Here is a 13,690-nt window from a genome sequence, read left to right as displayed (position 1 = left end):
CCACCAGGCGTCTTCAGGTCGAAGACGCCTGGTGGAATCCAGGCGAAACTGTCGTCAACCATGACAACCAACGCGGCGGGAACCCGGAAAATGGAGACATCCACGAACCCTTTACACGTATTGTCTCTTGGATTCAAGTGAAATAAATTTTTTTATCGGTAAATCATTTATTAAAAGCGCTGTCCTAATTGTTGAATCCTTTTCTTGCTGGATTAAAAAATCTTCCAAAATTGCTGCAAATTGAATACATTTATTTGATATTCCTACTCATTTTAAACACTAGGTTATCTGAAAAAAATGTTATTTATTTCCTTAAAAATAAATGATTTTAAATGCGTTCAATGCAGCCAAAAAAAAACATGAACGTTTGCGCATTGAAAACGTAGCAAAAATACGGAATCCCTGAAACTATGACTATAAATTTTTAAATAACGTGTACATTTTTCAAAAGATACTTACAGGAACTAATAATTAAATTTAACCTTAAAAGACTTAAATTAACCATTAAAAATTTAGACGGAGGAGGTAATAACAGAAACAAGAATTCCACCCATCAAAGGTCTAGGATTAATGAAAATAAATTTCTATGTAACCGGTAAGTACGAAGGGACAAACGATCCCAGTATATTAGTTACAGCAATAGATACTTGCTTCAGATTTAATAAGAAAACCAATTAATAAGAAATCTAAAGGTAGGTCTAGGCCAAGCCACAGATGGAAACAGTGCACAAAATGGCAATGGAATATATAAACTTAATGAGTGGTACTCCAATCAATAGACGGACGCTGTTTAAGTCATATTAACCAATTTAATGAAAAAGAAGCGCTAGGAAGGTAAAGTTTGCCGAAAACCACCGATTCAAACTCACTCTCTATGATTCTCAGATAACCATTACTGGGAACCCAAAACAAGTGCATATTCCCCTCACCGCGCTGACGACCCGGGTATATATTAATTGCTAGAAAACTACGATATATTCGATAGGTAATACGGAATTTTGCAATATTTAATCCCAAAAATTTTTCACAGCGAGTGGTACCTATTAGGTGAATAAAAGTATACTAGATGCCAATATCATTCACCTTTAAAACACAAATACGAAATCCAAGTTTTTTTAAAGGTGGTCTCGTCCTTTTCTGAAATCATACCAACTTTTTATGGGTATTACTCCTTTTTGGTATCTTCACAATTCATATAATTCCCCTTCGATGATTCCCATGCATTTATCTTATTTTATTCTCATTTTCAATAAGTATTAGATAAAAAACGACGGTAGTCTTTACGCGGCGCGCGGCGGCCATGGTCACTGTTTATACTTGTCTCTTCATACTTTATCTACGAGCAAATCTCCATACGTTGGCCTAGTTAAGTTAAAACACCACATCCACGCCATGAAGGTCCTTAACAGTGGAGAAGAATGAGATTCCAACAACTGATATAGTTGGTTATACCCTCTCTCTTGTAACTTAACCATTCTGTTTTGAGATATCTCACAGCCTACCCAAAATTCCTATCCAACAATATCGTGCCAGTTTAACGACCAATCGAACGCAAATGCAGTTAACGTATGACACACACACCTGTCTAATCTCGTGACCTAGGGTGAGTTCGAAGGGCCGAGATTTAAGGGCCAGCGACGGTCGTGGCAACAAATTTCTGTTCTTACACAAATTAGCCATTCCACGCCGCACTGTAAACTGTGGTGGGCCGACTGTCGCACATTTTGGCCATAAACGCATCGCCTCTGGACCCGATGGGATTGTGTGCACAACCCTTCACCATTCGCTAGGACGGCAATTAGTGCACGACGAATTCGAAAGCTACTTACGGCTGATTTTCAAATTTCCAGCTTTGTACAATCATAGGCGTCGTAATAAAGCTATTCGCTGGCGCGATATATTTCGAAGTTTGCGAGAGGAAGAGTATGTGAGGAGTACGAATATCACGTTAAGTTTGTAATCTCATCAGTAGTGAGTCAATGCTAACCCGCAGAAACGAGTTGGACTAGCATTAAGTGGCAATTCTATGAGACGTGTCATCATTGGTATAAATTCATCGGTTAATGTAGGCTTCTGATCCATTACAGAACGAGATTATAATTTTTACGTACACCTACCTCGAGGCTTCCCTGAAATGAAATCCCATATAAAATGACCTTTTTACGCCCCACATATGCACTTTCCACCTCCGCAAATCGTGGCTATTACATTAAACCTTCTCCTAACCCTACCTTGTATATGCAATGTTCCACCATCTGTCACGGATTTCAACCTCGTGTTGCAATCCAGATTTGGGCAATTAAAACATCATATAGTCTAAATGGTCACTGTCTCGTCCTAAATAATCAACTAGAAACACAAATAATGCCTAAGTACAACCTCTAAAAACAAACCACTACTACTCTATTCATTGTTATTCTCCCAATGGCTCTCTCTCTCTCTATCTCCTCTTAAAGCGCAGAGTATATCTCTTTTCCTTTTAAACCCTAATAGTTTTTTTTAATTTGTATCAACCAGTTCGTCACGAAAGCCTCAAATTTATTTAATTAGCCTTATGGAATGTACTAAGTACCATTGAAAATGCACCAATAGGAAATTCACCACATTATTTCAAGCATAAACGTCCTGGATCTTTGATGAACGCCATTTTATTGGATAGAGATCAATATACTCAATCAATAACAAGAAGACTTTCTCCTAATTCAGAAATATTTCCAAAACGTCAGCATTTTTAAATATTTTAAAGACAAAAGATGACTTTTCATTCTCAGTTTTAAAAATAATACACTATGTTCTATATATAGTATCATGCATTAACGAGGAAAATGGTGTTTTCTGCAATCTATATCCAGTTCCATCATTGTTAGGCATTCTACACGATGCGAGTTCAAGAGACTTTCCCATCTAACTGAACGAATGACGTTCTACCACTTCCATGACAAAAATACTCGAGAAATTATTATCTATTTTTTTCTGAATCATATTTCATTTTTTGGCGACCCAAAAAAGCCAACGCTTCTTTTCTCCGGATATTCCAGTAGAGGGAAAAACTGATTTCATGCAATGAAAGGCTGTATTATTAGAGTATTCTGTTATTTTCCTAAATTTGGAATTAATATTGCCTAGATTGAAACCTAAACACGGTTGGTTATAATTGAGGTCGCATGACATGAAATCGCAAATTTCTTTCAAGGAACCTATGGAACATAGGGCAACAGGCAAGTTAAGAGAGTCAATATAGGCACGAAAATATATCTTCTAATACCATTTTTAATGTATGATGATGAACTGACATAAAGTAATAAACTGAAATGCCCCTGCTTCCACCACAAATATTGGATAATTGTTTTCGTTAAAGACTCCCAGAGTAATACTAATTGTGCGATCACTGATAGGCAGGATTAGGTACACATTAGAGCCACATTAGGAAAAGTTGCCAAATTTTTCAATGCCACTTGGCGTTGAAATGGTTAATGAACAAGGATGTTTTATTTGTCACAATGTTTTCCACCAAACAGCAAAATACAAAACGTATCTCGAAATGTGAGTTCAAAGTATAATTCACAGGTTTGAGTCCCGACTCCTTCTTGGATTTAGAATAAACTATGATGAGCCGCGGTCAACTCGTACCGAGTGGCTTATAGGTATCCCGAGAGTTTGGGCCGCAAGGGAAGTCACGTGCTCACGAAAATAATCGAATAAATCTAATTATTATCATTATTTACTAAGCGGGGGAATTCTGATGAAGACTACCTTGAACATTCGGCGTTTTTAAAAATTAAGACGCGAAGAATTTGCATGAGGTTTGCAGATGCTTTTGTGTTCGTACATTTCGTATAATACTCGTAATTTGACGGCAGAATAATATTGATCGAATTTAAAGATACTTTCATTTTAGTTAACATTTAACGGAAAGGTTGTAGCCAAAAAAAATATCTTGATAAACTCAATTTAAAAAAGTTTCAGGGATTTGACTTCTCTAAATTCATTGCATACCCCGTATTAATCCTTACAAAACATCTTCATTTTCCTTTTTTCAATTCGAAACATATCTCTCAAAAATCCGTTGAGCCAAGTATAAAAAATTTCGTAAATTTTCTTAACAATTCTTAATTTTACTAGACCTTTCGATCAGTTTAATGCTGGAACCCTGTCTCGAGATCGACAAAGTACTTTGTGTGGTTTACCACCCCGCTAATACTATATAACCCATTATATCTGTATGAGCGCCACTCATCAGAATGTATTCTTATTCACAATTGTATCTATGATTTACACAACATTTAAAGTATTTGAAAAAGAAAATATTCCTGAAGTTTGCATACGACTAAAGTATTTTGCCTTTATAGGGCATATGATTTTAACTCCACTCGTATAATATGAATTCTGAAGATTTTCTCCTTCCCTCTTTTTCAGTCACCCTTATGATTGCAACTACACTGCCGATAATGCTATAAAATAGGATGAACACAGGGTGAAGGATATGGACAATAATTTGTTCCTTTTTGAGTAAAATCTCTCAAGACCATTCTTCTATGAAATAAAAAGACCAAAGAACGAATCCAACAGAATATTTCTCCAATCTACTGTAAGATAAGATATTAGAATGAAAATCGTTGGCTTCATCAAAGGGACTTCGTTTTTGATACTATTTAGCGTAGTTTAGAAGAGCAAGGTTTGGTAATGATTATTAGTTTATCTAGATTGCATTAACAACACCTCTCAGAGGCAGAGCATATTAGTTATAAATTGAATATATAATTAAATAAAATCTGCCTCTAACCGCAATTAGTTTCATCAAATTGAACAGTATGTTTAAATAATTGAACAGTATGTGCAATAAATACCACGCGGTTTAAATGACAAACAATTGAGAGTTGGACACTACTGAGTGTAATGAGCAATAATAAAATGGAAAAGAAATAAAATGAGTAATTTTTTGCAGGAATACAGTAGGCAGTGGTAAATACATATCTTAATTTAATAAACTTCAGCAAACGTCTGCCCATCCATTGGGCTGAAAATGGACTGGAACATCAATTTTCTGGCTAAGCGCATAAGCCATCAGCCGTGTTCATTGTGACTGAGGGCAAACTAATGCGAGGTTCTGTTTTCGCTTTTCATAGGCGGGCGAATATCTAAAGTGGCACGAAAATGGTGGGGTTGCGGAGGAGCTATCGGACCCAATTCACCTCGTGGCCTTCCAACCTACCGTTACTAGGGCTCGGGAATTCTCGCCCAGCAGGGTGATCCCACACAGCCACTTAAAGAATTACTGTTAATCGTTGGCAGACAACCGGCGAGAGACCCAATGGAACGGAATTGGACGCACATGACAGACGTTTCGGTTAAAATAACCACAGAAACCTACCTCTAAGAGATCTTTAAATACTCATTCAGAATGATGTATAATTTTTTCTTGTATTTTTTTTATTCTATAGGTACTAAATACCCTCCAAAAAATCTTCACATAGACAAAAAATGAGCATTTATTTTCTTCCTTAGCCCAGATTACTTATTTTTTTATTTCTATAAATTCCCAAAATAGGCTCGTGCATATCCGAACGTAAAACTCATGTGCTTGAAGTTTCTCTCTGAGGAAGTTTTGGAATATATTAAATACCGACAGAATGGCTCTTTTCGATAGATTTTTGCCAAAAAAACGTGCTTCACTGCGCTGTAGTATCATATGATACGTTAGTGGAAGGTACGTAGCCTTGGATTAAACTTGCATACAAACAAAACAATACAATACAAAACATACAATACAAAACAAAAGAAGAGAGCTGAAATTATCTCACGGTTATTCACAATAGATAAACAGTTCGGATTATGTAAAAAATACTGGTGTGTCACTATTACAGTTCCAGCTTTGTTGCCTCATTAACTCTTTTCTCTGTATTTCTAAATCCATACATTTCCATAAGAATTCCTTTTATGAGATGGAAAAAGACAGATGGGCTTCATTCCCTATTTTGAACCATAATTACAGGAGTATTACAATTTTTTTCTTCATTATTCGCCAAAAATTTTGCAACACTACATATATCTAGACAGTTGTAACCACATAAATTACAAGAATTTACAAGACACAACTAATACCATTTGTATTTCCACATAAAATATTCAATCACCCAGCCTATGCTTCAACATGTAGCGTCACCATCAGGTTCTATATGGCGATGATGACGTGATGATGACATTGCGCTTTGAAAGCTAAGTGGTTCGAAAAAATATTTTAGGCGGAAATACAAATTGTATTCTTTTAGTCATGGATCGCATCCATTAAGAATTGCATGAAACTGCATCGTTAATTATTGATATATATTTTTACCGCGACTATTTCTTACGGGGTATTTATAAAACACCGATTCGAATCTAAAAACAGGATCATTTCCCCTTTATGGTCTAAGAAACGTGGCATTCATGCATTCCTAGTTTCTGCCGCGACATTACCACAAAACGTTTCTCTTATCTGAATGCCTAATGTAATTTTTTTTTAATTGTCACTCAGTCCTTTCAAAAAGAAAAGCTTACCCCGAACTCGAGCGTATTTGAAAGAGCGTAATGACTGAACTTGAAAATCATTCTTGAAAGTCATTTTTTAGTCTCCTTTCCTTTCACAAACTTAACAATAAGACCCCACGCAACGATCAGCGTATACAATTAATGACTTTTTGCAAAATCTAAGTCACTTTTAAAATTTGACTTTAGCTAATTCGAGCAAATGGCACATTACTTACATAATATAATGGAATACTGATCTTTCTCAGGAAATGATTGTATCACGTTAAGAAGTGGACCTCGCTCCACTGTCTTAGATTGGGCTTGTACAAGCTCTTTTTCTTCCGACCACACATAGTAAAATCATTTTTGAAAAACACTTAATTGGACGTTAGGAAATTAATAAACCTACATAACCTTGAGAAATAGAAATACATGGCACTTATTCACTTTAATGAGAGCATATTTTAAACTAGTAGTGACTACTTTGTATTCTGGTTGAAAGAATTGATTAAAATAATACATCTAAGGTTAATAGAAGAAATATTTCAGCATGGGGATCGAGATGGTGCGGGGGCTAACGTACGCTTCCCACCCAGAAGGCCTGGGTTCAAATTCCGGCGGTGTGGAATATTTTTCAGAGGTATCTCGATCCCTACTTGAGGTGCTTTGTGGAGGACACTTTGAGTGAGTACGCCGTCCGTTGGATGGGACGTTAAACTACGGACCCCTTGGCGCCTTTCGAGTAGACTGATGCCGACCCTTCATCCTTTCCTGTCCATCCCCTATGTCGCAAATGACATTAGCTGTCGGTCGCCTCCCCTAAAAACTACTACTACAATATTTCATCATTATTTTCAAATACTTCTTCGAGAGGAATGTAAGTGTGAGAGGATCATTGAAAAGATACTTGAAATAGGATATCATTCATAGAGCAAGCCAAATCTAGGAGTACTTTTCGGCATTGACGATACATTTAGTTTAATTGCGGTACCATAGTATCGGCCCTATAGTACAGAGTCCAATAACACCATCCAAAGGGGACACGCACGGGAAACAATATCTACAGCAGATATTTGAGCAGGAGGAAGCTCATCCCTCAAACGAATCGCCTTCGCAATCAATCCAAAGTTCACGGAACGGTTGTGACGGAAAACCTACGAAATCCTTTCCCCTCAGGCACCACCATCTCGCTTTCGCAATGGTACAGTAGCAACGCTACTGCGCCGAAGGTCAAGTTTAATTTATTTTTTTTCATTATTTTACTCTGATGTCTCTATCTGCGAAGGCCTTTGCCGCCCCTTGCAGCGCGAGCAGGGGGGTGCATTGACGGACTCAGATGCGGAGAGATCAGGGGTGGGAGTTGAGAGAAAAGCTGAAGGAGCTGGATGGTGGGGGAGAGGGGAAGGAGGATGGGGGTGGGGAAGATGGAGGGGAGAGAGCGGTGGGAGGAGAGTTGTGGGGGGAGTGAGGAAGAAGCGAGCGCTAACGAGGTGGACAAAGGGAGCAGACCCCCCACTGCCACCGCCGCCACTTGAGGGCGAAAAAAATAAAAGAGCGGCGAAATTTCTGGGAAAAGGGGATTAAGGATTAGGGGCGAGTGAGGGGAGATGGGGGAAGGAGCGTGGGGTGGAGGGGAAGGAGGTGGCTGTCGCAGCGGGCACGCCCATTTCATTTGTGGGTGAAAGCGGAGACCATTTAGCTCCGGAGTAGAGACGTTTCTACCATCGGCAACCACACCCTTGATAGGGTTAAGATTGGAGACTTCAAAGCGATGAAAACAGTTAACGTTAATGACCTTGGGGTGGATCATGGAGGTATTAGGACAATGCGTTTCGTGAGGGCAGGTGGCCGTTTTTGTAAAAGTGGGCACATCATTTTCACAGGGATCGAAGGACATAACTGCGCTGAAGGTGAAACGCGAGAACAATAAGATGACATTTCGTATGATAATTTGAAGAACTTCCGTAACCGACGCCCCGAACAATGGAAAACTCTGGTTCATTATTGACCAACGATACCAATTGCTAATCATGGTGACGGCGGTAAAATATTAGCTTCCTGAGCTTTCGACCAATGCGTGCACACCTATTGCGCCCTTATTTCCGACCGTTATTTTCTTAATTATCGTTATCACAAATATCGATATTAAATTTATCTATCACAAGCATCGCAATAACTCTAATATTCGCCATTCCCTCCTAAATTCATACTCACGATTATTCTATAAGATTAGATATTTTCATTCAGTAATCTACCGGTTAAGTTAGGTTTTTGGATGGACAAACTTACCAAATAAATATTTTGTTACTCCTAACAAAACACAACCCAACATCCTACTCCACAAGTCCTTTTTATCTCTGTGTACTTCCTTCCTCCCTTCATTCCGTCCAACATCCCTATCCTATTCCTGCCCTTTCCTCGTTTGCCTAACCTAATAGGGTTAAGATTGGAGACTTCAAAGCGATGAAAACAGTTAACGTTAATGACCTTGGGGTGGATCATGGAGGTATTAGGACAATGCGTTTCGTGAGGGCAGGTGGCCGTTTTTGTAAAAGTGGGCACATCATTTTCACAGGGATCGAAGGACATAACTGCGCTGAAGGTGAAACGCGAGAACAATAAGATGACATTTCGTATGATAATTTGAAGAACTTCCGTAACCGACGCCCCGAACAATGGAAAACTCTGGTTCATTATTGACCAACGATACCAATTGCTAATCATGGTGACGGCGGTAAAATATTAGCTTCCTGAGCTTTCGACCAATGCGTGCACACCTATTGCGCCCTTATTTCCGACCGTTATTTTCTTAATTATCGTTATCACAAATATCGATATTAAATTTATCTATCACAAGCATCGCAATAACTCTAATATTCGCCATTCCCTCCTAAATTCATACTCACGATTATTCTATAAGATTAGATATTTTCATTCAGTAATCTACCGGTTAAGTTAGGTTTTTGGATGGACAAACTTACCAAATAAATATTTTGTTACTCCTAACAAAACACAACCCAACATCCTACTCCACAAGTCCTTTTTATCTCTGTGTACTTCCTTCCTCCCTTCATTCCGTCCAACATCCCTATCCTATTCCTGCCCTTTCCTCGTTTGCCTAACATATTCCCCTATATTACGTTCTTAAATATCCCTCTGCCGATTAATATGCCCGTCATCCATTTTTTCCTGCCTCCTTATGATTTCTCTCAACAATCCCCTCCACTCACCCACTATACGTACAACATCCTCGTTCGTTTTCCTTTCGGCCTAGGTCAGCTTCTCCATCCTTATCCACACCAACATTTCAAAAGCCTCCAATCTTCGTCTACCCTTCTCCTTCAGCGACCATGTATCCGCGTACTTAACCACGCTCCACATCAAAGTTTGGATTAGCATTTCCTTAACATCTTTGTTGAACGTACATGTCATCAACTCCCTCCTCTTGTAAGTGACCATTAGGTCTCAATTTCGCCAAAATAAAGACCTATATCCATATATCTATCCTCCTTGTGAAAGTCTATTGGCTATATGCACTTCTTCTCCTTACATACCCACTTCTTTGATCATGTTTGTCCAAAACACTTCCGAGGTACGTCAAATGTTTAACCAACTTTAGTTTTTGCCATCCTATTTTAATGCTGAGCTTAACCTTTCTCTTTCTGTAAAATCGCATTACCTTTGTTATATTAATATTGATTCTCATCCCATATCTATCGCATTAAACTTCCAATTCACTCAGCAATGCTTTCAAACCCTTCGGCTGACTGGAAAACTAGAACTTGGTCATCGGAAAAGATAACTGATTTTACGAATTTCCCGCTGAATTTCACATCTATCTCTAGTTTTTCCCATGTTTTATCATAATTTACCCCACGTGTATGTATAATTTGAACCGCATCGCTGTTAATAGATAAGAAAACATATACGAAAATATTAGGTTCAGGATTATCGATTCATTAAAATTAACACATACAACAGTTATTTTATAGAAGGTAAGATCTGGAGCTTTTTAGCTAGTTAATAGAATTGAAAGACACATCAAACGATGAAGAGCTATCCTCTTTTCACTAATTGCTTACGTATTGTCCGGCCAAACTTGAATGAACGGACGGGAGGATTTGGCAGACGAATGTAGGAATCGGGAACAAGAGACAATGGGGCCTCACTGTGTTAAAATTATAAACATTCCCTATGAAATCGTAATCACTTTGACAACTGCCAGTCATCACGAAAATTTAAACAGTGCCTAAAATAATCCCGCAAAGATTCATACGCTTGATTCTCTTACCCTCTCTTTTTTCCCTTCTTGAGGAAACGAAATGGCACGCCCTCTAGGTCAAAACATCTATGCATAATTAAATGAAAACCTCAGATATACAGGATTTAGAAAACCAGCCGTTTGGTACAATGACTTGAGAGCAGCACAAAACACAAAGAAATAAATACAGCTCGCTTGGTGAAAACTTTCCATTAGAATAACACTAAACATCACACAACTATATCGTATAGAATACGTAGAAGTTATCATAGTAGTAGTTTCAGGGGAAGTCAGCCGACAGCTGAGGCCATTTGCGCCATTTGGGAGAGACAGGAAAGATGAAGGGCGGTGAGAAAACTCGGTGTCGGCATTAGCCTACTCTAAACGAAAGGCACCAAGGGGTACGCAGTTCAACGTCCCATCCAGTGAACGGCGTACTAACTCAAAGTTCACTCCACCAAGCACCTCAAGTAAGGATCGAGATACCACCGAAAAATATCTGTCGCCGCCGGGATTTGAACCCGGGGTCTCTGGGTGGGAAGACATTACGTTAGCCAACGTTCGAGTCCCCTCGAAGACTAAACGGTAATTCCTACTTACTGCAACGTTATCGATCTTAAAATGTTTGTAAATATTAAATACAAACCCATCCCATGTTACATCTGTGTCTGGGGACAACAATGATGCATTTAAGGACATGAGATCACCGAGTAAATATGGTCTTCAATTTGATGTTCGTATGCTCTCGAAAAAATGACTGACACACTAAAAACGTGAAACCAATTTTTCTTGGCAGTCTTCATCTTCTAGACTTTGATGGAAAATTTGAGACCCATTTAACACAAACCCTTAAATTGACCAGCAGCTGACTATTTAGATGCATTTCTTATCATCATTTTATCAATCCTAAACATTGCATAAATTTCCATAGCGCTGAGCTGTGTTAAGTAGTCCAATAAACGATTGGGGTATTCAACACGTCAGCAATTCGTTTGTCTTCCAAATATATTGTTGCTGGCAGTTTACGTAGCCGTTGATAAATTTTGTTCTTCATAGCATTATCTCCGTTGAAACCTCGATCAGCCATTTAGTGGTCCGATCAAATGGGCCAGATACACCGATATGGGGTGATAACGAAGCTGTCAATACCGATGGTGCAGAATCCGCCATCGCTTCGACGGTTGTCGCGATTTTGTGGATCATGTTGTTTGCAATGTGCATTCGGACACTTAAATGATCGGAAAACGTATCTTATGGCGTGTATTTGTCCCCAGGGCCTCACTTGGGATCCAGAGGTAAACGAAGCTGGGCAGGACTGCGCAATGTACCTAGGAATGCTTTGTTTAAAAAGGTACGGTCGAAGTTTTAGTCTTCTGAATGTAGTAGATTGGGAACAAAGTTTTGCAAATTTTTGCTTTTCAAATGTTCACTTCTTGTAGTTTTAAAGGAATTTTAAATTATAAACAGACAATTCGAGTCGTTCGAGGAAAAGTAGTAGGAGAAAAGAGATAGGTGTGAGTTATAAAAGAAGTGATTTTAATACAGAGGAGGGATGGAAACAATGAAAACTTCGTCTGATGGAAGAATGATGCAAAGGTTAAGCAGCAGAAGAGCGAGAGAGAATAGGAGTTTTAGACGGCCTCTAAGGTTGGTAGAATATTTATGATATCTACGGAATGATGATTTATGCGCAGAAACACTTGGTCCCGTGAAGGAAAGAGGAAATTTCAAATAATTTTCAGAGATTTCCTGGCAAAAAAACCTCCTAGACGAAATATAGATTTAGAAAATTCAATTACGAAAATCAAAAAAACTCAATAATTTTACCAAAATCCCTAGAAGCTTGGCCCATCCATTCGCGAAAGTGAATTGGATGGGCCAAGTTTTGCACGGTATAAAAATATAGCAAATGAAGGTTCAGAGATCGGAAAGACACATCTACACAATACCCCGTAAGCCGCTGCAAGGGTTTGTGGCGGAGGGTGTAAGGTCACCACCCGTAAACTATGATAAAACCACATGCAAAACCAAGTCATGTTGCTTCTACTCAAATATTAGTTTTTTCATGCACTCGAAAACCTTAATAACATGGAAGAAAGTTCTTACATGGAACAACATTGAATAACAGTATATGTACATTCAAATCATGCAGTAGAACTGTAAAAAAGATGGGTGTATTAAATAAAAACAATAAAACGCAGGAAGAAACATGCAAGATATCGACAAAATATATGCACTACCAATTCTAATTATTTCCTATACGACTGATGTTGTCTATTATGATCTCTAATAGTTCGAGGAAAAAATTACGTTTTACATCTACCCGTTCTACAATAAATATCCCTGAATTTACGTTGGTAATATGATCTACCATGATAAGTGGGGGCCTGCTTCAAATTAACACAGTAAATTTAACCTGTATTTTAGCCTACGGCCACCTAGTGGCTCCCATCCCTCCCAGCCATGAGCCTTGATGTCAAAGGGATTCCGTGAAATTCGACGCACGTATCTGGTGACTAATGAAGTAAATCGAACGGCAGCGGTTGGTAAAAGGAATCATGTGAACAACTCTAAGATGAATACGACGAAGACTTCGTGCGGAAATGACTACTACAATTGACAGCTCGCAGAGACGAATTCTTCGCCGAGTACTTAAGTTTTCCGCACCCCTTACCCTCACTCTTCATCCCATTCAATTTTTGGGGAGAGGAGAGCCATGATGAGGGAGGCACGCGCTTTTGGGAAATGCGAAAGCTTTAAACACCTTTAAGCGGCCGCGGAATCACTCACTCATTAATCCCCCCTCCCTTCCCCCGCACCACTTCCCCTTCACCCAAAGCTTTTTCCCCTCCCCCCCCCTTTATCCACTTATGAATCGCACCCTTCCACCCCAAATCTCCAGTACTTCATTCCCCAATCCTC

The sequence above is a fragment of the Hetaerina americana genome, unplaced genomic scaffold (genome assembly GCF_022747635.1).
Source record: "Hetaerina americana unplaced genomic scaffold, ioHetAmer1.1.p SCAF_9, whole genome shotgun sequence".
In the NCBI taxonomy this organism is placed as follows: Eukaryota; Metazoa; Arthropoda; class Insecta; order Odonata; family Calopterygidae; genus Hetaerina; species Hetaerina americana.
This window is presented reverse-complemented; position numbering follows the sequence as displayed.